The sequence below is a fragment of the Marmota flaviventris genome (assembly GCF_047511675.1).
Source record: "Marmota flaviventris isolate mMarFla1 chromosome 5 unlocalized genomic scaffold, mMarFla1.hap1 SUPER_5_unloc_3, whole genome shotgun sequence".
Lineage (NCBI taxonomy): Eukaryota > Metazoa > Chordata > Mammalia > Rodentia > Sciuridae > Marmota > Marmota flaviventris.
Genome location: NW_027287681.1, coordinates 162,638 through 183,973, shown reverse-complemented (window position 1 = coordinate 183,973; position 21,336 = coordinate 162,638). Strand labels below are relative to the sequence as shown.

The following is a 21,336-nucleotide window of genomic DNA, read 5'->3' as shown; positions in this document are numbered from 1 at the left end:
TACCACGAATAGAAAGCAACTGGGTACTTTCTTACAAAATGAAACAGGAAGCCTCTGTATGACACAGTAATTGCATAGTTGGGCAATCCCAGAAAATTAAAAACTATGTGCAAACATGAATTTTGTAATGGATGCTTTATTCATAATATCCCCAAACCTAAAAAATGACCTACATATCTTTCAAAATGTGAATGGTCAAACAAATTGGTACATCCATAAAATACTACTCATCAGTAAAAAAGGATACTCATGACAACTTGGGTGAACCTCTGAGTTAAAGAGTCAATCCTAAAGGCCATACACCATACAATTTAATTTATATAACATTCTTTAAATGGCATAATTATGGAAAATAAAGAACTGATTACTAGTGTATTGGGATGAGGCTGAATGAGATTTGCTATAAAAGGGCAACAGAAGGATCCTTGTGGAGCTGTCTGTTCTTACCTACAGCAAGGCTGACATCCTGGCTATCAATATTATACTATAGTTTTGAAGATGCATTGAGAGAAAATAGATAAAGTGTACATTATAATCTTTGTTTTATTTCTTAAGACTATGTGAAACTCCAGTTATCTAAAATTAATAGTTTAATTAAAAATAATCAGTTCTATAAAAAAAAATTAAAAAATAATAAGTTCTGCCAGGCTGTAGGAGCTGGGTGCTGGGGCCTTAATAAAGGAAGAGAGGCAAGAGAAAAAAAAAAAAAAAAAAAACAGCCTGCCTTAGGAGGCTGAGGCAGGAGGATCACAAAGTCAAGGTCAGCCTCAGCAAATTAGTGAGACCCTCAGCAACTTTTGGGAGATCCTGTCTCACAATTAAAATAAAAACAATAATAAAAAGGGTGGGGAATGTAGCTCAATGGTACAGCACCCCTGATTTCAATCTCCAGTATTAAAGAAAGTACTGAAACAACAAAAAAAGGAAAATCAATTATATTCTCTTCCTATTTTCTAATTATTTCATAAAACTTTATAAATATCAAAACAAAGGAGACAAATGAAATATAATGGAGAGACAATAGGTAATTATTAAGCAATTTTTAAAATACTGACTATATTGTATACACAAAACTCTGTGGACTATTGCAAGACAAATGGAAAATGGTATTGATTACTTAGATCCAAGGTAGCATGTGAAAAATCAAAAATATACTGGATATATATGCAATCTTTCTTCATACAAAATGTTAATAAAGCAGAATTTGTATCTTAATCTCATTCAAATTATGGCTTTCAATAGTGTTTTTTCTGTTATCAGTCTTCAGGCTTATTAATGAGTTTTATTTTCTGATGATGGCACACTTACTAACATTATGACAGCTTATATGAGTAATTTCTTAATTGGATTATTCCAAATGCAAAATGAAAATCTCTGTGCAGAGAAACTAATTGTAAAATTACAATCTAGAAATTGAAGTCTGCTATTAGACCCTGAAGCCATAGGACTGTCTTTATTTTTTGCACCATTGTGCCTGAACCTTGATACATAGATGATATGCCATTTGTATTCTGATATGCGTTCATTTATTTACTTTGTTCACTTATATACTTAACTAACATTTATTGAAAACATGATATGTGTGTGAAATTATGCTAGGCACTGAAGTAGAGCAGAAAAGTAAATAAGCCTCTGTCTTCAAGTAGCCTTAAAAGTGGCACACAACCAAAAACACCAATAATATAAAATAGAAAGTTTTATATGCCCCTCAATATAGTCCATACAAGCAAAGAACAGTCAGCATTCAAATAAGAGACCCAGAATAGCTAAAGCAATTCTTAGCAGGAAACGTGAAGCAGGTGGCATCACTATACCCAGGTCTTTTTGACCCACAGAAGCTGGGAAAGCTTTACGGAGAGGATGATATCTGGTGGGATTGTTACAAAGTCTAGGTTTAAAGAGATTGAGCTAGTGAAAGGAGGGGACAGAACCAGAGGAACCATCCTTTGGAGTCACAGGAAGATCTGAGATCATCCAAGTTGGAAGAATTTCCTTTCCTCCATCTCTCATCTCCGTCAGTCAAGCTTGCTTGAATTTGCAGTGACTTTGCAAAGATTCCTCAGCCATCCGTAAATTTCTTATTGGTATCTATTCCGCCTCCCCCACATTTTAAAAATTAAATAAACCTTACAGAAAATAAAGAATTGCAAATATCTGAAGTCTCTAAATACATATTTTTAATTTTTATGGACAATTAAGATGACATAAGAGAAAGTTGACACAAAGGGTAGCAATCAAATAGGAAATAATCCATAAGGATAAATTTTCTGTGGTGGACCATTAAACTTGTCAGTACTGAAGTACAAGGGAAGTTTGGGATCCAGGAGTGGTGTTGAAAGAAAAATTAATATTCATCATCATAAGGCAGTGTGTTAGAGTCAATCTTTTCCAACATCATTTGAGGATTTGCCAAATGTGAATTTCTCTCAATTTGTTATGGTTTGCACCTGGTGAAGCCCAGCCTGGCAAATAATCTAAGTGCTTATATTTACCTATCATTTTTCTCTAAAGAGGTTAAAGAAGGTAGTAGGAATATATATATCTGAAATTTCCTTGAAACTTCAATAGCCACTCTTGTTAACTGGAAAGTGATTTTCACCTTCAAAAGTAGCTATATCTCATTTAATGAGTCCACAATTATAAAGTAATGTTCAGTTTGTGTTACTACTAAAGTCCCAAACATAATTGCATTATTAATTTCTTCAGATAATTTTTGAAACCTTAATTTTGAGCTCGAAAATTTTTAAACATCAAAATACTTGGACTTTATCATGCCCCACCTCTAATTTAACTAATGGGAGACATGATAAAAACAACATATATGTAAGGTTTTGAAACATGAACACAAAGGACCTTCATATTCATTCCTACTCCTGCTATTCTCCAATTCCTTAGAGATCTAGTGAATTTACAAACAGACCCATTTTCCTCAGCACATTTCAAAAAAAGAAACATTCAGATCAACAAAAAGTGTTTTTAATTTAGTCTGATGAGTGGTATTTCAAACATCCACGTAAATAAGAAGCGTAGTGTCATTTGCTTACATACATACATGCGCCAGGCGCACATGCACACACACACACCCACACACCCCAGTTCCCATTTGATGATTACATAGCAAACTCTTCTAATCACAAAATTGCAGGACTGAACTTCTTGGGAGATACACCTTCCAAGAATCTACAACTTCAAAGGAAAGCTTAATTACTACAATGCCCCATACAGCTTACCCTCAACTCTGATGTGTGGACTTCACATTAACCTTATAAACAAAATGTCACAACTCTTTCTGCATAAAATTTAAACAAACAAACAAAAACTCTCAAGCAACAGTCTCAAGACAAAGAATCCCCAACAGAAACAACTGTTATAAGCTTAGGTGATAATGTCAAATACCAGATATCATTTAAAACTATCCAGCATGAGATCTCTCCTTCATGCATAAGTCTATTTTACTCCCCTGGATAAACTGGCCTCTGATATTCATTAGCCCATGGGATCAGAATTTTCTTCCTTGGATAATACTTAATGTGGGAACATGTGAAGCCTCTATTTCTTTGAACAGTTGCAATTATAATTATTTTAAAGCATTTCAAGCTATTTGAGTATAGTTGAATACAAAATTTTAAAGCACTGGTTCCAAATTGTGATTAGCTCATATTGGACAAATAGCTTCACATCAAAATGCCTGACCATTGCTCTTAGAGATCAGATTAGTAATCCTTTATCCTGCCATTTGTATATTCTCCTTAAGTCCACATTTGCCTTGATGTCCAAATAGGAATTGAAATGCAGTTAAAAAAAAAAAAAACAACATAAAGGCAACATAGGAGACTAAAGAATTCAAGGAGACTAAAGAATTCAAGGAAACTCATTGTTCTGGAAGTATCTGTCTTTTACAAGTGTTAACAGATTGGAATTGTGCATTTGTAGATTTTGGCAAGCATGATTATTTTCTACTGACAGAAATATTTGGCTTTGCAGGATGTGTTTTGGTCAGGTAGACCCATGACCCAGGCCATCCATCACTGGGATAATGTCAGGACTGTTTGGCAGTTCCAGGAGAATATGAATTCCCAGAATTTGTGGCAAAGAGCAGTCCTTAAATGAGTAGGCATCTGGGGTCGAACCATGTGGCCTAAGTACAAATAGCAACTGCAGCCCTTGCCTCCTTCCCCACCAAGCCCTGTATTGCAGTGTGACCCAGATCTTCCCTAGTGCTGGGTGAAGAGTACAAAGGACCACACTCACTTGCAAAAGTGAGAAGAGGTCCACTGTGGATCTGGCCTGATCATCCTCACGCTTCATTTGAAGGAGTTCTCAGTGGCCACTCTTTTCTGTGATACATGACAGTGCAAACAATAGTTCTGGCCATGTGGCATTGTGAGCTGGACCTGGTGGGCAGAGGGTGGATGATGGGTGGTGATGATATATCCTCACTCCTGTCATTAATGAGCAGAGATCTTCCTCTGGGGGTTGTTGTATTCAGTCAGTATAGAGGGCAAAGTCCCCAAGTTGTGCTTTGAGTCTGCCTACTATAATTTACATATATTCAGACTCTATCTACATACATATGTGAAAAATCTTCCTGTTGCAGGGGGTACCCAGGCCAGATGGAATATTTTAGGAAGACTAAAGACAATTTGCTGTCAGATGATACTGCAATGTTGCTACTACTGCGTAACAACAAACAGGAGGGGAAAAAAAGTACTCCTGATTTGAAGTTGAGCACCTAATCACAAGTCTTCTGTCTCCCCACTGACTTTCATTTAAACCCTGCGCAACATATATAGAAAGTTGATAACCAGCTGATACATCTGTGCTGTAACAAACAATATTAATAGGATCAAATGTGATAGTGTCTAAAAATCTTCCCATTTTTTTAGTTTTAGTTGTAGATGGATACAATATCTATCTATCTATCTATCTATCTATCTATCTATCTATCTATTTATTTATTTTTATGTGGCTAAGGCTCAAACCCAGTACATCACATGTGTGAAGCAGGCACTCCACCACTGAGCTATAACCCCAGCCCTTCCTATTTTCTTAGACTGTGTTCAAGATATGCTTGATCTTTTAGTTAAATGCTGGTGCTAGTGGAGACAAGGTCCTGACGTAATTTTCCAGATTTTCTGGCTTGTGAAAAGATCCCTTCACCAGGTGCATTGCCTGTTTCAAAAGCATTTGTTTTTGAACTGCCAAGTTTCTTATCCAATAGTATGGCAGATTTATGCTTTCAGATTATGGATCTATATTTTGTGGTAATTTATGCTTGTCCTGGCACCTAGTCACTGACGCATAAAAGAATAAGGATTCTCTACCATTTCTTTAATCATTGAGTCTTAGACCCATTTTGTGTGTTTAGGGGTCATGAATGGGGGGTGGTGTGTTCCTAATAATAATAGATGAAAGATGAATTTAAGAGGACTATTTAAAGATAAGCATTTCAGCCTGCACATCAAGTTGGCACTTTGGTTCCCAGTTTGGGAGTGTCTGGGATGAGAAGAAATTCTGGAGCCCCAGCTGCTTCTTATTTGCCTCACCAGGAGCAACTCCCCCTCTGAAGTGTCTGCTTTTTAGTGTCATATGACTCCTGCAGCTGAACTCACCCTTCTCCTAATCTGGCTCTCTTACATGCAAAATATTTTAAATCAGATACACAATAGCTTAGAATACCATAATTCCAATCTTTTAAGTTAAAATATAAAAAGGCTTGTTTTCTTTTATTAAAATAGTGAGAGACACCCTGTAGGGCAGAAGGAATCAAAATGTTTAACCTCAGTTTGATACAAAGTTCATCACTTTACTCTTGAATGATTCTTCTGATTGTCTTATGTTTCCAGGATGTAGGCAGTATTATGCATATGAAACAAAGAACTAAAGTGCATTTGAAAAATTGTGCAAGAAAGAGAAAACCAGTTGTCTATATTAAAAAAACAAAACCCAAATATCTTAAGCTGTTTTTTCTACCTAATTCTGCAATCATTTTCTAAGAACAGAGTTTGTTTACCAAAAATTCATTGCATGCATATTTGAATTAATTCTGTACAATGTTCAGTTCTCAATTCTTGGACAAACTCTCTAGCTTTTCGTGCTATTAATAAACAGAAAAGAGAACTTATGGAGATTGGGTTCACTGGGAACTATGCTTGGACAGCTTCTTGACCTCTCTCCCTCTGCTCAGGCAGACCACATCCCCTCATTCTGCACAAATCACAGATCTGACCCATTTTGACAGGAAATTTAAATATTGTATATTTGTGAAGACAGGTTGGAAATGGAGGCCCAGGAGTTATCCCAAAGTTGCCAGCCTTTTTGAGGGGCCACAGCTTTAATATCCAAATAAACTAAATCAACATCTCAGCCCCAATGTCCATCCCCACATTTTTACAGATTTCCTTGGGGGATTGGTTTACTGGCTTGTCTCTTTCCGGGAATTCCTGTGTCTATGCAGCCTACCTCCTTCCATAGGCCCCTGTCTGTCTGGACAGCACTGAGGGTTATTTTATTGCACAAGGCTAGGGGGCAGCACTCACACTGCAGTCTACTTCCAGAACACCTCCAGGAGTGAATGGTATCTCTGAAACTGAGTGACATAGCAGTTGGAAAAAACAAGAGTTTTTTCACTTGTCGCAGTACTATTAGCCTAAGGCTAAATGTGATAGAGGTCTGCAGAAGGTATAGTGGCTAATAAGGAGCAATCATATCACAGGATGGGGAACAGTTTTTAGGTCTGGTAAGGGAAGGAGAGGGAGGGCTTCAACTTTCATAGCCAAACAGACCCCGGCCATTAGGGTATTTTCTTAAAAAAAAAAAAAAAATCCCCAGAGGAATTCTGCTTTCTTTCTAAACCTTTGCCTCAAAATGTGAAAATGACAGATATATTTATTACCCTTACACAGGGCTTGAGGAGAAAGCAGGGAAAGATGAAATGAGACCATGTGGATGATTTAGGACTATGGCAAAGCCCCAAGCTGAAAACCTGAAATCCCTGGATTTATCCCTATTTGCCACTTTACATTATATACTCAGCCTTTCCCAGACTGAGAGCAAGGGAAAACATAGCTTTCAGACAGCTGTATAAAACAAGTTTCTCTTATCTATCTAATGTCAACCAATTGTTTACTCTATTGATTTGAAAATCTCCTTCCTACCTCAGGTCTTTCTTACATTGCCAATTAGCTCATTCCTGATGTCCTGTCACCAACATTAAGATCTCCTGATAGGGATTTATAACTGCATGCTAATTTTTACTATTTTTCTTGAGCTGTGAAGTTTTCCCATGCTGTGTAATTCCTCTCTCTTGAACATGATTGGGAAATACATATTTAATTAAGTGAGTGAAAAGTAAATAAGTTTTCCTTTTATAGCTGATTTATGAGTACTAAAGCAATCAAAATCAAAGTCTTCAATTATTCTTTAATCCCTCAAATCACTACTTCATTGAACATAAAATTAACTAATGTACCTATAAATTTTGTTTATGTGGTACTAAAAATAAATAAATTGAAAAAGGTCTTTATCTATGGAAAAGTTAGAAAGCACTGTGTTCAGATAGAGTCATATACAAAATAGTTAAGTAGCCAAGAATATCTACTCCTGGTAATAGGTTAGCTCTTTCAAACCACCTTATACCAATAGAACTAGAGAGATTGGCCTGAGAACTAGTTATTGATTTAATATAGGGAAATATTTTGGAGCATTTTGTTTATTACTATCTGCAAAATGAAGTTTTACTTGCATTTAAGAAGTATAGAGAAATAGCAAACTTCTTTATTATTACTTTAAACTAACTTCTCTATTACCTTAATTAAAAATTATATCACACAGTATGGTTTCAGAAACTGCTTGGAATACATAATTGAAATACTACATGGAGGGGCTGGGATTATGGCTCAGAGGTACAGCACTTGCCTAGCATGGGCAGGACCCAGGTTCGATCCTCAGCACCACATAAAACTAAAGGCATTGTGTTGTGTCCATCTACACCTAAAAAAAAAAAATAAATATTTTTTAAAAATACTACATGGAATCTATACTGTTTAAAGAAAAAATAATTATGACACAGGGAAGTAAGTGTTAGAAACATTAGACTGAGATGAAAAGAGGCCAAAGTAATCATCTTATCAGTTGGAAAATGCCGTTGCCTATGTCCCAATTTGACTGAACATGTGTCTCTTTTCAGCTCACTAGTTCAACATTGCAAGAGAGGCATTTAAATAAGATTATATAGCAGGAGTTAGCACACCTACTCGCCAGTGTGCTCCATAACAGACAAGGGCAGGTCAGCCATGGAAGAAGTGAGATATGAGTGTGAAAAAAAAAAGCAACCATTGAAATCCACACGTTTCAAACAACAAGATCTTTCACTCCCTCTCCCTTGAGCATTCTAGAGTCAGCCTCATGTTGGAGAATGTTTCCTGGCAGAGCTCTCTTCCCCTGCTGTGGGGAGGAGACCTAATGACTGCTGAGCTGTAGCTGCAGCTCTGTTAGGATAGCCCATCAGGTTTCCTGTCAAGATGGCAGAAAGCCAGACCTAGGTCTGGGAGGTAGGGAGCTGTCTCTGATGTGTTTTGAGGAGTTTCTGAAAGCACTTCTGTCACCAAACACTTCCCATAGAAAGTACTTGAAAATGTCACCATTGTGTTTTCTCCTTTTGCATAGAGAACCTAAACAGAACCTCTTAGCTGCACATAATTTTACCCAAGACATGTCCCCACTAGTGACTTTAACTTGCATGAGTTTACCAACTTGATTCCACATCCATTAGGATCTAGGGAGAGTGGGACACAAATCAAGAATATTTTGGTGCCAAGTGTTGTGTGAAAACAGAAAAACTCAAGATATGATGCACAGCCCAGTTCCAAGAATAGACAATAAAGTGGGGTCCTGGGCAGCCCAGTCAAGGCTTAGAACAATGAGTTTCCAGACGCAAGGAAAATCAGGGGCTATTTTTAGAGGTAGAGGGTGGGTGACAAGCAAAGTAAGTAGGTTGGTACTATCCCACAATTTTGCAATCAGTTCCTTGCCTTGAGTCAGAAATGACCCCTGCTTTGGTGGCAGCCATTTATGATTGCCAAACAAAGAAAAACAGAAGCCACACTGGCTGACACAGGCTTCAGACTCCTGAAATCTGTGGTTGAACATGAATCTGCCTTCAGTTTATCTCCTTTGTCCCCTGAGGTGGGGCTTGCTATTTTAGTCAGCCAGTAGTTTTTGGCCAAATAATTGCCACTATTAGACTTAATTACAATTTTTTTTTCTAATGTCATTTTCTTACTTTCAATAGAATTGAATAAAACAATAAAATAAAAACAAACATAGGCTCTGTGGATCCTCTGGGGTCACAGGCAATTCATCTGCACATCCCACACCAGTCAGGTTATCTAGACAAACAAGGAAAGGGAACAAGTGCTGCACATAAAAACGCCAGAGTAAAGAAAATTAATCCAGGCAATAGACCACCACGAGAAAGAATCATTTTCTCAAGTTCTCTTGCCTGAGGAAGGTAAAGGGAAATATTAAAGGTAATTGGGTCAGGCTTCAGTAACCTTAAGTATCATATAGCACCACTACCACCATAGAAGAGCTAGTACCGTCTACAGGCTTGATAATAATACAAAGAAAATAAGAAAGAACTGGACTGGAGTAAAACTCTAGAAGCTCCTTTGGAAAGGGATTCAAAGAAGAAAGCAAATAAATGATTTCTGTCCACTGGGCTGATTAAAGAGCAGCAATTGTATTGTCAATCCTGCCAGAATCCAAACACCACAACAGAATTCAGAATTAGAGATGCTCGTAAGCCTCTTGATCTAGATGAATGGACAACAGACATCTGCCTGAAGGTGAAGAACTGTTTTACTAACTGTCTCATGTGGTAATTGACAGCAGCTGACAATGAAAATGGCAGAGATGTAGGCAAAGAGGTCAGTCATCTGCCAAGACTTGTAAGCCGGGGAGCATGATTTGAATGTTAGACACAAACAGAAGGGAAGATGACTGTGCAAGTGTGACTGTGGCTGTGAACTCACCAGTCCTGGGACAGTTCATTTACACTGATGATTTTTCTCATGTTACACTTCAAATAGTGCCTCACAGACCCTGTGTGCATAAGGATGTGTGCAGGATGAAGGTTTTCATTCAGTCCTCATCCTGATCATTAGCTAATAAGTTGCAATTAGGAAACTGCTGCAATGATAATACAAAATTATAATTAAAGAAAAGAGTATAAGAATATATTGAAGGTTCTTTATTGTATTGTGGGTCTAATAGTAAAAATAAAAGTGAATTAAAAACTGGAGACATGCTAAATGTCCATTAACACATCAAAATATTCAGCTACTAAATAAAATGGAGTGGATCTGTAGGTATGAACATATAACATGAACATATAACCATAAATTGCCTTAAAATTTTTAAAAGTAGACTTAAATTGGGAATATGATGTATACTTTGATTCCAGTTTTGTTTGAAAAAATATTTTATATATGTGAAGAAGAATCTGAAAGTATATAAGGATATACTTAATAGGTCTGAAGTAATACTTCAATTTTTACTGAATAGATGTTATTTTGTTATTCAATTTTTTAATGATTATACTTTAGTTTTTAGAGTCAAACAGAGCCACCCTCATCTTCTTTTTTTGTTTTGTTTTGGTCTCCATGGTGCTAGAAATTAAAACTAGGGGTGCTTTACCACTTAGCTACATTGCCAATAATTTTTAAAATTTTTTAAATTTTGAAACAGGATCTTGCAAAGTTGCTGAGTCTGACCTTGAACTTGTGATCCTCCTGCATTAGCCTCTCAAGTTGCTGGGATTATAGGCATACATCATAACACCAGGTATACATTAGCTTACTAATTTTTAAAAACATGATTAGTTTTTCAATCTTAAGAAAAAGGAAAACAGTGAAATAGAAAAAAATAACATGGAAAGGGCTGAGAGATACAGCTCAAAACTTTGTATATTGGTGTACAGACCATTTACATCACCAGGAAAAATAAAATTTTATTGCAATTAGTTTTTTTTTCCATTCTAGTGGATAAGTTAAATTTTTCTCTTTAGATTGTGTGTGTGTGTGTGTGTGTGTGAGAGAGAGAGAGAGAGAGACAGAGAGAGAGAGAGAATGAGAGAAATATCAGAGTTTAGTGACTATAGTTTCTGCTAATATATTGATAGAGAAAGCAAGTTTTCTCTATTTTTTCTAATTCTTTATCATTTTAAGTTTTGAAGGTTCTTATTATTATTTCTTTCCCCCCTTCCTTCATTTTCTTTGTCTTTTGTTACATAAACTTAATTTGCACTCAAATATCATGTATTAGTCATGAACATTTTGATTTACAAGAGACAAAAACCAAACTCAAACTAGTTTATGCCAAAAAGAGAACTTGGGTAGAAATTTTATGATCATATAAGTAAGAAATCCAGGGACTTAAATTTTTTCATCAAGATTGTCTTTCTTTTTCCACTTCTCAGAGCTACTTTTTTCTTTATTGTTTCAATCTCAACCAGTCTATCCCCTCAGGGTAGTGAAGTTGGAAACCACAGCTGCCCTAAAATTTCATCACCCTTTGAGCTAAAAAATCTAGAAGAAAATGAAAGAATGCCTTTTTCCCCATAGCTCCAACCAGTCTCTACTCCTGGGCCATCATGACAGACTTGAGGATAACAGCCTCTGATTGGACAGTCTTGGTCATGTGCTCAACCCTATGGAGAGGGATGCAGGTCAAGTGTTTAACAAAGCTGTCAATAGGAGAGAAAGGGGAGTTCCCAGAAGGAAAAGATAACTGTGGCAAGAGAGAAAGACAGCTGTACACTAAGTATGGGATTTTAAATGTGTTGATTCCATAAGAAGGACAACAGAGCTACCCTCATCTTCTTGGTCTTTATAAATTTAAAATAAATTTTTTTTGGTTGTTGATAGAATTTTATTTTATTTATTTATATGCGGGGCTGAGAAAAAAACCCAGTGCCTTACACATGCCAGGCAAGTGCTCTACCGCTGGGCCACAGCCCCAACCCCTTCATAAATTTTTGAAGATTTCTTTATCTTAGGTTTCTATAATTTCTTTAAAAATTTCTCACTGAATTGTTAGATGTGGTTATGCATGTTTTTCTTCCCCTGGGTATCCTGTTATGACCAAAAGCTTTTCTCTTTCTCTGGTTTGCCAACTGCCCTGTCATTTATTTATTCTCTCAATGATTTATGTCAAAAGGAAATTCTAGTAAAATGAAAATTTCTGATTTTAAAAATACCTTATTTGATTATGAGGGAAGAAAGTATACTTTATCAGATAGGGTTTTAAAAAGTCTTAAGCTAGTGAGTTATTGCATAAAAATAACTTATGTTCTTTTTCCTGAGCCAACAGTCCTTTAAAAAGCAGGTGTTCCGGATGCTAGAGATGACAAACAGTTTTATAACTAACTCAAGGAAAAGCAGAGGACACAGAACTTCTCTGCCAAGTGTTAAAGCCAAAGGAAAAATATTCCAAAATGGACTTTTCTATAACCATCTCAAAACAGGGGAAGCTGGAGGATTAGTAAAACATCAAGTATGCAGTCTGGTCACTTTGAAGCCTGACATATTAGTTTGCTAAGGGTATGCATTTACACATCTCTTTTAAAGGGAAAAGACTTTCCTTCAGCCAAATAGTTAAGATATGATAGTTTTTCTGTCTTTAGCTCACATTAAGTATCAGCAACATCTGTTTCATACTCTACTTGGAATGGGGTTATTGTCACGAAGTTTGAGCAATGTGCATTGGATGTTTAACCCAAAGACTGTAAAGACTTATTTTCTGACTGTTCATTTGTTTGGGATGGACACGGAAGGAAGGTTGGGTATAAGTTTGGAGAACCAAGCATGTTCTCCTGTTTGAAAAAGCCTAGTAGATCTAGAGGGCAATATATGTTCTGCAGCCCCTAAGTCATTAAGCACAAGAATAAAATAATGTTTTGTTTTGTTCTTCTGTTTTTAATGCTCCCAGTTTCCGTCTTTGGGAACATCTACAGAACACATTAGTAGTTTCCTTCTGACATTTATTGATGAGTTTTCTATGGAGCGTCAATTTTTCCAACACTGCCTAGCTGTCACATCCATCTGTTACCTTCCATGTAAACCTGTAGCTGGTTAGCTGCCTATTGTTCCCTCTCTGACAACACTGCTGTCCATTTTGACAGAACAGTTGGGGATGGATGTTTAGGGAGCAGGTATGATAGGGATGATTTTTCACATTGCTTTAGGATAGAGCTGTCCAATAGAAATGTGTGATTTTTAGGCTCTTAGTAGCTAGACTTAAAAAATAAAAATAACAGGTGAAATTAATTTTGAATATTTTATTTAATCTAATATATCCAAACTCATACAACTATTAATGGAATATTCTACAATCTTTTGTGTACTTAGAATTTGAAATCCGTGCGTATACTATAATTAAAGTGTGTCTCAATTTGAACTTTTAAGTGTACAATAAGTATACATAGCTTGGGGCTACTGTAGAACAGTGCAGCCACAGAAAGACCCTGCAGGTTATACTGAAAGCATTTGCTGTGAATTTATGATACTTTCATATATCATGACATATTTCTAAGTAGTTTAGGATGCTCCGAACATAAAATTGATTTTATTTTAAAAAATCACGTTTCCCCAAATGTGGACCAAGATTCCAAGTTCTTTTCGCTTAAATCAATATAGCTATTAAAAGCTATTTCTGAAGTATGATAGATTTCAGAAAATATGGAAAGTTAAAAGTGAGCTCTTTAAATTTCTATTTCATAATTCTCAAGCTAAATTCCACATTAGATAATAAAAATTTGCAAAGGTATCTTCCAGATTATTTATGATTCTCATAGACTTTTCCATCACTTTCATAATTTTCTGCTGCCCCTGAAATTTATTTTATGTTCTAATCTCAATTCTCCAAGGTTTTGAGACAGTCTCTTGTCTACCTTGGCCATACATTTCTAGTATTATGGCTTGATCCTTATACCAGGCAGGAGGCCTTGGGAATTCCTATCTTCTTTGAAGACACTTTCTAGGGATGAGCAACAAGCAGTGATGTGGAATGCCCAGAAGCTTTGCAAGCACTTCCATACGTCAACATCCCCACGCTCATTTCCTAAGTCTATGGTTAACAGTGGTGGTGTGGATGATTGGTTTTGTTTATGTACATGTGTATACCTGTCCAAGAAGTAGATTGCACATGACCCTCCTCATATCTCTTGGCTTTTTGAAAGCTACTCTGAGAACTATTCTGGCTTCCAAGTGGTTATGGATGGACACTCAGCAGGGCAAGCTGCATCCACATGGAATGTATGTCTTCACTATTCATGGTGTTGACTTCTTCTTCTTCTTCAATACTCAGAGGCCTTCCCAGACCATCCAAAGTTACATTAGATCCTCTCTTTGTATTCTTCCACAGTTATTTCTGTTTCTTGCTTCTGTAATTGTAAACAACACTGCAATATAAGTGTTTATTAACTATACTAGGGCACTAGGGCCAAGCACATAACAGTTGTTCATAATTTGTTGAATAATTCATAATGAAGTACTTTGTATTTTTCCATTTATATCACATTAATGGTAAACATATCAAGATCATATAACATTCAGTTCTAGAGTTAAACATATTAATACTATTCTCTCATTAAAGATATTTTATTTTTTGACTTTTAAAAAATGTTTTTATAAGAGCATTATACTTGTACATGATAGCAGGGTTCACTATGACATAATCATACATGCATAGAACATAATTTGCTCCATTTCTGTCCCTAGTACTTCCTCTTTCCCTCCCCTCCTCCCTTCCTCATTCCAATTCCTTTACTCCACTGTTCTTCCTTCTAATTACTTATTGTTTTTTGTTTTTTTTTAAATTGGGGCTTTATAGATATACACCAAGGTGGAATTCACTGTGGTATTATATGTATGTAGCAAAATTTGGTCAATTTCATTCCATAGTTCTTCCTCTTTCCCTCCTCCCTCCCTTTTACCCTCCTTCTTCTAGTCCACTGATCTCCCCTCTATTTTTGTGAAGGCCATATACAACAAAGATGTTTAATTTTTGACAATTTGTTCTCTTTCTTCATCCATTCTTGAATTGCTAGTCAAATTACCATTAAAAGCCTGAGTAGAATGTTAAAAGCTGTTTATGAGCCAAAGTTAAGTATCAAATGAGAGAATCTAAATTTTAAAAAGTCTTAAAATTTCCAGAGAGCCAATAGCAATACTTAAGCATGAATTTAAAGGTTTTGTATATAACATTTTATATAATCTGTGTGATTACAATAAGAATAGGGTTGTGAACAAGGATATATTATTGCATAAGTATCCACAATGTGCTACCATTATAGCTTAAGGAACAAAGAATTCTGGTTCCATTTATGCCATGATAGGTAGTTTTACCGATTCACTGTGCTCTCTGCTGGTGACTCATTAGGGAAGATGAACATAGGGGAAAGATCACTGCTTACAAATTGGAGGATTTACAGGAAGTCCCCTTAGTCTCTTGTAGATATTTTCTGTATTTGTGCCCCAGGCTGTCTCTGGTTGTATTTTTGTATATTTTCCAATTGTTTCCATTTAAAAACACCAACAACAAAGCCTCTAATGATTTATAATACTGCATAAGGCACAGTAATAGGAATAATTGGATTCCCAGGATAATCTTAGGGAATCAGATTAATAATCCTTAAAATTTCTTCTACACCAAGTTTTTAAATCAAAGCTGCTATATTTTAAGCAGCCACAATGCCATATTTGAATTTCATCTCCCTTTTCAGTTATAACTTTATTAGAAGTGCTAAACTCAAAGGCCCAAGAAAAGAGAAAGGAAGAAATACTTAAGGAAAAAAATAAACATTAGTGAAGAAATTACCATAGAAACAGATCAGGTAAGGAATATCCAATTCCTATTTATGCTCAGCTCAGGCACAAAAGGACACATTGCTCTAAAGAAGTGGAGGATATGGAGGCAAGTATACAAGAAAGGAGGATTGAGGAAATGTTCTAGAACCTAGTAGAAAACTGGTAACAATATATCATCTCTAATCATTCCTTTCTCTTTGAAACTCAAAAATGATCAAAGTGTGGGTTCCTAATCATCTTTGTCAAAGCCCTATAGTTTCATTAGTTTTATTTCTGAGCTATTTCAGAAACTAACATGTTAAGAAATTAACATGGGTATAGCATTTATACTTTTGTTCAGCATCAGTTTTCATAGTTGTATTGCTTTTATGTAAAACATCCAGAGAGTTCTCTTATGTTTTATGTCTACAGTGAAATGTAATATGTTCATACTCCTTCATGTTTTTATTTAAAAATATTCTGGATATATTGTAGGGTTGTACTTTCTCATGCTCTTATTGGCTAGAGCCACACAACTAGTTTGGTCACTGAGTTGTGAGCAAAAATGACTGAACTGGAGCATTTAATTCCTGGTGTAAGACACTCTAGAGATTTCTTTCTTTCACTAGAGTGGCCAGTGATATTGTTCCACTAGGCTGGAGTCTTAAAGTGAGAAAGATGTGAAGCAAAGATGTAGCCGATCTAAAATTGCAGTATAGTGAGAGCAAGGAATACATTTTTATTAATGTATGGAAGTTTAGAGTGATGGTTGTATGATTGTTACCACAGCATAACCTAACCTATCCTGACTGATACAATCACATTTTCATAAGACTTTAGTATGGTCTGATTCTTGATATAAATAACTTACAATGATTTATATGTGATGAGGGCAAAATAAATGAAACAAACCTGGGTTCAGAATAAAAAAGTAGCCTGACCCAACTGAATTATTAAAAAGGACCTCAAATATACTCTTTCCAATGATCCAGAATCACTCAGTAAAAACTGAGCCTTTACGCCAGAGTTGGATTTTTATTAAGTAAAAATCTGCACTTAAAAATATAAAAAAATAGAGAATACATTCCTGTTTGATCACTGACAATATTATGGTAGTTTCATCTGATTTTTATAGCACAATAAAGATATATTATGGAAATTGGGCAAAAGGATAGAGGAGGCAGATGTTTAATTGTAATAATTGAATGAACAATTACATGGCAGCTCTTTGGCAGATGATATACAGTGAAATGCACTTCTGCACTAATTATTTTCAGTAGCTAACTCGGAGTGTAAAAATGTGCTCAGTGTTGAAGATCCAAATATGAGTAATACAAATTCCTTGTCATTGTTGATGGTAGCTGACAACTGAATGGTAGGGGATAAGAAACCAGCAAGAAGCAGAAACAAGCCAAGTACTCTAGGAGAAACACACCCTACACTGTGGCATGCATGGGCATAGGGTTTGTTCAGAGGGGAAAGTGGCCCAGTGGCTGTGGCTGCTAAACTACTCTATTGGTTGTAGGTACCTTTAGAGGCATCTGTTTAATTAGAAAACAGTATCAGAGACTGGATGTCACTAAGAAGTGCCTGAAGGACTAGGAAGAAGCAGTTTGTTTTCTTGGCAAATAAGCCAACATTATGCTGAGGAAGCTAATATTCTTGCCATCCAATCTCAAATCTGTTTCAACCAAACTACTTCCACACTTTGGTGTATCAATTTGTGGTTTGCATTTGGCAAGAATTTGCAAAGAAGCAGCAAACCAACTAACAGTCCAAACAAAAGCAAGCTCACAGCCTATGTGGGAAAGTGTATACAAGCATAGATCTAAATCACATTGCAAAAATAATCACATGGAAACAATGGTAAGTATGTGATCAAAAACATGTTAGAAACAGAAAAAAAAAAAAGGAACAAAAGAACTATAAAAATAAAGGAAATAGCTGAAACAACATCTCAAAGATTGCTCTTTACAGTATGGTATGCTATATAAAAACTGAAAGTTTCTTTCCCAGACCATCCATTTTCTGTACATACAATAGTCCCTTATTGTTGAATCAGATACACTGAGTTAACACCTGGCTCATTGTTAGAGCTAGGGGATGTTTAGGACAGTTGAAAAATTTATAATGCTTCAATAAAATGATTCTGCCAATCATTTGATTTTAAAAAGAAGAGCATAGAAATGTTTAAAGACAGAATAAAAGTATGTTCTTTGAAGATCATGTTAAAGGTGACAACAATACATTCGTATCTACCGGATGAAAGCAAGATGTGCTTTTTCTCAAAAGTTTACACTAGGAAAAAAAAAAGCAGTTTTATTTTAACCAGATGTGAACAAATTAAACCCAATATTTTCAAGTATTTTTAGTGCCATATGATGTCATCTGATTTTACATTTTCTACTGAGGGATAATGTGTATTTTCAAACTCCTGAAGCCACTTTCCATATAAGTACTTAGAATCTTATATATGATCAGTTACAATAAACAAATAATACTGCAGGACATGCTCTTGGTTAAAAGTCACAAGCTGAGAAAGAAATTTAACTTTTCAGTAAGAAAGAAATGGAATTAAAAGCACGTGAAATGTCTGCTGGTATTTAAGTTACTCCCCATTTCAGTGACTATGATACTAGTCCAAATAGGTCCAGGGCAAGGATTGCTCTGGCCATTCCTAGACCCATAATTGCCTCTTTCCTATGCACTCCATAGGGACCGAATATAGTAATTACTTACGCTAATTACCCAGGGAACACCAGTTTAAACAACCAGGACTTTCTTTTTATTGACAATATATTTTCAATGACAGGGTCACACATGACAAACATCCCCAATGGCCACTACCCAGACTGTGCTGGGTTTATCTGGTTCTTGGCGCTCTTCTCTGAAAATAGCAAAGGGAACAAGGATGCTCTGAAACTGGCCAGGTCTTAGGTCCTCACACCTCTCTGGGACAGCTTCAGGTAAGTAGGCAAACACTGGGACAAGACTGTGGTCCTCAATTGCTCTGCTGAGTGAAGGCTCACAGTCATCTTGCCTGGGAAAGAGATTTCTTTAAAACCATTTAAAGCTTTCCAAAGGGCAACAGCGAGGCGGTCGTGAGCCAAAGTTACCATAAATGCTTCCACTCCCTCCTGATTTCATTTCGGAAATAAGAAAGGAAAGAGGCAGTCACCACTGCAGGCATTACTGTCGCCTCATCCTGCCCCTAAACAATTAAGAAACACTAAAAGTAAAGTTAATGTAACTATAGGGCCATGAGTACATTAAAACGTTGTTGAATTAACAAGCCAATATTTCAGACCAAGATCCTCTTCACCACCACCCACAATTAAGCACAGAACATTCTGGGCAAAGGACCCCCCTCCCCGCCCCTTGCCCTTCCCTACTTGGCGAAAAGGGTGGGCGAGCCTCGGGGAGGGGGAAGGTTGAGGGTTGAAGACTCGGAGCCAAAGCAAATTACTCTGCCAAAACGCTTCTCAGACACAACAGTTTCCCAGGATCAAGCCCACCTTCCGTTCTCCCCCTCCCGGTTTATGCTGGAACCCAGGAATGGTTTGGGGACCAATGAGGTGACAGCGGTTGACGCATGGATCACGGTGAGGGGCGATTTCATTTCAAGGGGGAGAGGCCGCGAAGTGGGGGTGGGCAAAGTGGGAAGCGGGGGCCAAAAGTAGGCGGGAAGGAGAGGGGAAACCCAGCTGGGGAAAAGCAAAGGCAGTAGAGGTAAAAGAGCCAAAGGTAAAGAAGAAAGGAGCAGGTCGGTGCACAGGAGCTGCCGGGCTGGCCGGGGATCCCCGGTCAGGAAGCAGCGAGGGAGGGACGTGGGCCGGGCGGGGGGCGCCGCGGGGAGGGCGGGGAGGGTCGCTGTCAGTCAGGCAGAGCAGGGCTAGCTGGCCTGGGGAGCGGGCGCGGGTGCGCACGGCAGCCGAGGGCGCGGCGACTCCGACAGCCTCAGCAGTGGTGGCCGCACCCGGGTCTCTGACCGTGCGCCCGTGCCGCGCTCCGAATCCCTCGGCGCCGGCTCCCGGCCGCGGCCGCCCCGGGGCTACCCCCGCCCGCGCGCGCCAGTTGGGGGGCCCGGGGAGCGGCGCCAGAGGCCCGGCCGCATTGTGACGTAGAGGAGCCGCGGCAGCGCCTCCGCCGCTCGTCTGCTCTCACTGTGGCTGTTCCTGTTCCCGCCGCCGCCGTCCATCTGTCCGTCTGTCAGTCCCGAGTCGCTGGCGCGCTTGGCAACCCGGTGAGTCCAGATCCTCAGCGGGCGCCCGCGGGGAGGCGAGGGGCGGCGGCACCGGCGGCTATGCCTTTCCAACTTTGCACCGGGCGACCCCGGCGGGTGTCGCCCCTTCTCCCTCTACCCCCTGGGCCCCCTTTGTGAGGCTGCTTGGGGCAGCTGAGGCGCCTCTGCAGAAAGGGTTTGGGGGGAGGTCTCTATAGTAACAGAGGCGGCGGCGGCGGCTGCCAAGCGGTTGCTTTACTCCGGGGAAGGGGAAATAGCTCCCGCCTCGGTTTCCAAAGGATTGTTCTTTTTTATCTGCCCTCTTCGTGTGGTTATTATTCTTGCTGCCGCTTCTGATCTTATCAAAAGCAGTGATGGGCAGTGCAGTGGCTCCCAAGAGCTGATAAAAGAAGAGGGTGAAGTAATAGTAATAGCAAAGGTAGTAACAACAATAATAAACGTAAAGAAGGAGGACACCTGGTGTTGCCGCCGCCCAGGGGGAGCCCCTCTCCCATCAGCACCAGGCTTCCTGGCTGCCCCGTCCAGCCCGGGCTCGGACCGGACCGCCTTCCAGCGCTGTCCTGCGCTGGAAGTCCATTTAAGCGGGAATGTTTCTCCCTTGGCCTTCTCTGTGGTGATGACTTTCATCTGCAGGTGGTAAGTGAGGTGAAACTCAATTTTGGCTATTGTCAAGTGCCACGTTTTGTTTGTTTCATTTTTTACGGAAAGAAAAGAGGAAAAATTATGAGCCATTTCTGGCAGCCATACAGTTTCCACAGGAAATACTAGCATTCTTTGAGGAACACGCTACTGCTTGCAGCAAAGAAAGTCTTTAGGAAACAAAAAGGCAACAGCATTGTTGCTCATTTTCAATGGACCGCTAGGAGGGTGGAAACGTGTTGTTTTTTCCTGTGGGAACATTGCTTTCCTTGGGAAAGTTAATTAATGAAGCATTGCTGTCTATACCCCTTTTCACTTGTTGGAGGCTGGACTCCACTTCTTTTGGTTGTTACTGACAAGTGCCCATCAAATAGCCTGGAAAAAGGGAGAACCCCTGCTGGACAATCTAGCCACACACCACGTGCCATGGAGCCCAGCCAGGGTGCAGTTTGCAAGGGCTGTCTTGGGAGGTTTATGAGGATTACATGTGTGCAGAGTATGTCAGTTCTCCAAGGTGTCACTCTAAACACGTAATTTTCAAGCACCCCTTTCGTTGCTGAATCTGCAGGAAGGCGAAAACCTATTTTTTGTATTATGGAACGGACA

The 21,336-nt window shown here is 38.3% G+C and overlaps 1 protein-coding gene across 2 annotated transcripts in view; it reads left to right on the top strand.

The window, feature by feature from the left end:
* The first annotated feature begins 19,738 nt into the window (after positions 1-19,738).
* Positions 19,739-21,336, top strand: part of LOC114103581 (synphilin-1) — a 148,114-nt gene continuing 146,516 nt past the window's right edge. For both annotated transcript variants that reach the window (XM_027949318.2, XM_027949317.2), the window contains exon 1: positions 19,739-20,091. The gene's annotated coding sequence lies outside the window, so the exon portion shown is untranslated. The remainder of the gene's footprint in view (positions 20,092-21,336) is intronic.